Source organism: Vicugna pacos, chromosome 2 (assembly GCF_048564905.1).
Source record: "Vicugna pacos chromosome 2, VicPac4, whole genome shotgun sequence".
In the NCBI taxonomy this organism is placed as follows: domain Eukaryota; kingdom Metazoa; phylum Chordata; class Mammalia; order Artiodactyla; family Camelidae; genus Vicugna; species Vicugna pacos.
In genome coordinates, this window is record NC_132988.1 from 106,849,618 (window position 1) to 106,854,627 (window position 5,010).

General features: G+C 38.0%; 1 long non-coding RNA gene across 1 annotated transcript; it reads right to left on the reverse strand.

The window, feature by feature from the left end:
• Window positions 1-679: 679 nt before the first annotated feature.
• LOC140700574 (uncharacterized) lies at window positions 680-4,775 on the reverse strand. The gene is made up of 3 exons (XR_012078980.1): window positions 4,720-4,775; window positions 3,484-3,594; window positions 680-903 (listed from the first exon to the last, which is right to left on the reverse strand). It is a non-coding gene; the product is annotated as an uncharacterized lncRNA (long non-coding RNA).
• Between the last annotated feature and the right edge of the window lie 235 nt (window positions 4,776-5,010).

The window sequence follows — 5,010 nt, forward strand, 5'->3', positions numbered from 1 at the left end:
GAGGCTTTGGTTATGGTTGAGTAAGGATCACTACACATCTGTCCAGGACTGATGGAAACAGCAAACCAAGAGTTGAGGTAAGGGTTTGTGTGGTCTCAGGGTGCAAACTGTCAGTTAATGCCTCCTGGTGAAGAGCTGATGGGAACTTCAGGAAATTCCTGTAATGAGCTATCAAGTTATTTGCCTGAACAAGAGTCTCCCGGAAGAGTAAAGGGATGCTAATGAAGACAGAACAGTCATGTTAATGCAGGCAGTATTCATCCCCAGTGCTAAAGAATGAGCTCCTCCATTGCGGGGCTGCCTCCTGGCCATCTGTGTTTCTCCACCTGGAGCAGAGTAGTGCCACAGTAGTGGAGGTGGGGAGGTGATGGCGGCAGTGGGATAAATGGGAACACTAGAATGGCTTTTATCTACTCCCCACTTGCCAGATGCACTCCTGCACACTTCCTGGTGAATTATCTCATCTACTCTTTGTAACAACCTTACTTTCCTTTCACTGATTTGTCATAGAGATTGTTTTCATTGTTTGAGAAAAAGTTTGTTACAATTAATTGGACTGTCTCTCAATCGATTTATATCATGTAAACCAGCCTACTGTGTTTACCTTTATTCATTCCAACACAAATATTAACATTTCCAACAGATTTTGCCAACTAAAAGCTAAGGGGAACTTCAGCCCTCAGTGAAGTTGGTGGGTGAGTTAGAGTAAACTCAAGAAGCTCGTTAACCAATATTTTCTTCTGTCAGAGTTTTAAGCACAGAAAAATCGATTGTGACTTGATCCTCATCCATATCCCTGCTGAGAGCAACTCTGTGGCCTTGGGTCTCCCTGAATCAGACTCTTGAATGAATTTTCTCCCCAACACTGGTGTCTTTTCCAACTTTTAAGTCTCTGCTGCCACGCTGTGGGGAAACATAGAATAATACATTAGCGTAGATAAGTTTTGGCATCTTTTGTCATTTACAGCGCCTCAAATTCAATTTAAAAAATAGTATAAAAGTAAAAAAGCTTTCAGACGAATGATGATGTTAAGTGACATCATTACAGACTGAGGGAGTGATGGCGCTATTGTTAATAAGGTTGCTTTACTGACAACTTGGGTAATGAGCTCAGTTCAAAATGTAGTCACTTTAAGAGAGGCAGCCCTGTGTAGTGAAACAAATGTGAGCTTCCTGTTCCAATTGTACCAAGGATACAGACTTTCTTCCTCATTCCCTTGCAATTTTTCTTCTTCCCATCTTTCTTTTTTTTTTCTTTCTTCCTTGCACTAAAATTTATTGAGAATCTACTACCCCGTTTCAGATAGTATAACGAATGTTATTAACACAGAATCAAATTAGGTATTCTCTCAAAATTTCAATGGGGATGCTCTTTAGTGACAAGGAAAGGTATGTGCAATGAAAATTAGAATATAAAGAAGGTTTGAGAGAGTTAAGCACAAGAAATCATGACACTATAAAAAAGCAGCTTCCAAAGCCAGGTTTTGAATTATTTGCAGCAAAATTCTGACACGTTATTTTCTGGGAGTCAGAAATCCCATCTTCCCGTGACTGTGGCGGCTACTGTCTGCAGATACTCTGAGCTCCCACTGTTCTCCTTATAGTGAGAGCGCTCTTCTGCCATCTTTGTTGGAAGGCAATTGGAATGGATAGAGATTAAGGCAAGTTATGATCAAACAGAGCCTTCCTCTACAGCTTAATCAATCCCATTTCAAAAGAGTTGAAAGAGCTTTAGATAGAAAGGTAGAGATCTTTTCAATCTTCTTTAGAAATATGCTTTTTTATATGCATACATTTTATCATCTATATAATGCAATATTGATACTCATCTAGTTTTAAGCATCTCTGGGAAACAACACCCAAGAATGGGGACATCCACCAACGTTTAAAAATAGAATGTAAATAAATAAAGTATTACCTCAAGGAACATACAAAATGGCCTTAACATATTGAACCTCAACTCTTCCTTTAGGTCATAAAAGTGGTAGCTATATCCTAAAAATGACTGTTACTTATTGTTTCTTTAATATACTGTTTCCTAGAAATACCCACTTCTAATTTAAGGCTTAACAAACCTGGGAAGCAAGCATTTAGTGTCCATATTAGTTGGGGAGATTGAAGGAAGAGTGTGAATTAATATTTGTTAAGTGGATATTATGTGCAGCCATGTGCCAGACAGTTTATATCCACTCGCTTACTTAAACACTCAAAAAAAGAAGGTTGATAATTAGCTCCATTTCAGAGATGAGGAAACTGAGGTTCAGGGAGTGTAAGCAAATTGCTTCAGGTCTCATGACTAGTAAATGGCAGGACCTGGATAAAACCAGACCCATGTTGTTCCATTCGACCATCAGAACCAAAAGGAAGCATTTAAAAATCTACATCCAAATGAGAATGTGTGTTATCTAAATCTACCTAAGTTTATTTTTTTAAGAGTAATATGGTGTCAGTAATATGAGGAGGATAAGTATGAAGGCTTTGCTTTAAATCACATGAAAATGTATTTGCTTATCTTTGAAATGCACAATTTTTTATTAAGTACATTTTAAATTAAGCCTTCTTCTTGGAAGTGAAAGAAAACTGTTAGCTAATTTAAAAGTCAGGAATGCAAGGAGTTCTTTTGAAGTACAGGTTTTCAGAGCCAAAATTCATAAACATCAGTTCAACGGGAAAATCAAGTCAAGTCATTTAAATGCTGAGTCTTTTCATAATGTGAGCCAGACTGTTGCCATTTTTAAATACAAGTGAAATTTACAGTCCAGTGGAAATAGAAACAAACAAACAAAGAAAAAAAAAGCAGAAGGAGGGGAGAGTCTAGCTTAGCAGCTTGATTTGGGCTTAAAGACAAAAATCCAGCCTCCTCGGATAAAAAGGTAGGAATGTGCTACGCGGTTGTTAGGGCGAGGATGTGAGGTTGAGCTGGATGAGGATGAGGCTGGTGGATGGTCCCTGGACAGAACCTCACTTTCCTCATCTGTTCTTGGGATAGTACTAGTGCCAGGACGTAACACTACTGTGAGCATTGAGCAAAGTTATATATGTAAAACTCTCGATCCACCGAATGCCCTTAGCACATAGAACCTACCTGGTAAAGGTTCATCTTTATTATCATCCCTACAGACAATAATGGTATTGAGTAGACATGGTGCAAGTTATGGTACTATCATACCAAGTCTCCAGGAGCAGGTTTATATCATAATAGGTGTGTGATCTTCGAGAGTAACTTAATCTTTTAAGGTTCAATTTCCATATCTGTAAAAGGGGAAATATTAATCATATCTAAGCACAAAGCTGTTTTGGGCATCATATGAAAGAATGTTTGTGAAAGGCCTTCTTGAAAGGCTACTAAAATGCTGGTAATCATCATTGTCTCTTTCTATTTCTTCCTAGTTTTCATAGAAGTCTCATCTTAAATCCATTAATGAGTCAGATTAATGATGATAATAATCTCAACAATATCACAGTAATATAAAACATACTTACTCGCTGAATATCTTTTCTAGCTCTCTTCCAGGAATACTGAGCTAAGAGGGGGAAAACTCTGATCAGATGATAACTCGGGCTCTGAGGGAAGGACATCCAGATTTATATTGACTAGAGAGAAGGAAGATGAGGGTTAGCTTCCCTGCTGTGTATATTAGGAACCTATTTAGCTGCAAGTAATAGCATTCAACTAACAGTGACTTAAGTTAACGAGCTAATATTTTCTTATATAACAGGTTTAGAGGGAGATAGTTTCTGACTCCCGAATCAGCTCACAGCAGTGAGACTGAGAATCTCTCTAGTCTTCTGCCCACAGTTCTCATGCCCATGGTTGTTGCCTCGTAGTGGCAGACAGCTGCAGCAGCCCGTTATCCATGTTCAAGGACAGAAGAAGGGGGAAAGAATGGTACCAGCCCATATCTGTCCCTTAGGAAGAGAGAGAAAGCTTTCCCAGAATCTCCCAGCAAACTTTCTATTGTATCTCAAAGGCCAGAGTGTGTCAGATGGCTACTGCTGGCTACAATCAACATTGGGAAAATGTATGCTTAATTTGGTACAAGGCTACTCCTAGTAACAGGGAATATGGAACAATGACTGGATGCAGCTAGCAGTACCTGTCACAGTGCCATTCTCAGAGCTGGCAGAGGAGGGACCATTCCCAATTAGAGGTGTAGGAACTCTGCGGCATAGTAAGCATGATGGTGTTTCCAATAACCTTATGTTATTTGTGAGTGTGTTTTTGGGACGCGATAGAAAGGACATAATAGAATAGATAGAGTTTGAAAGAATTTTGAATTAGAGGAATTGAGTGAGAAATTTGCTTTAAGTAAAATTACCTTGCAAACTATTTCTGTTGTAATAGGAAAAAATAACACATCTAATTTTCAAGTGCCTAGTGAAAATATCACATTATTCCTAATTCAAGTTTTTTGCTAGAAAAATAAATGCTATCTACTCTGCTCTCCTGGGCAGCTGTTATAATGTTCAGATACTGTGTTAAGTGTTCAAATTGTAAGTGAAAAAGAAATTTGGCTAAGAAACTATAGTTCTGAACAAGTGATTTAAACATCCTTAACTTTTAGGAAGAAAAGGAGATACAATTAGATGTAATCTATCAGGTGAAATGAAACACATTTTAGAAAGTAGTTCCTCAGAAATTTTAAAACTTGATAGCCTTGTACATAAACTGGGCCTGATAAACTTCAAAATATCTGTTCAAAGAGAACTGGGATTTACCTGATTTTTAGTATCGCTGGTTTCTTATGAGAGGAGTCTTTTTATCCCATTAGCTCACCATACTATCTTTGTAGAATTTGAAATCCTCATAACAATGGAACATTGTGCTGTAAGACTGAACTGCATCGTTTTAAGAACTTTTAGTTTATTCAAGAACAGTATTTGGCTCCAATGCCACCCAGTGACAAATCTAAAAATTGCATGCTATTGAGTCGACCTCTTAGACTCAATTTTTTTTTCTAACACACAGGCCATTGACCATGTGCTTAAAACATGGCTAGTTCTAATTGA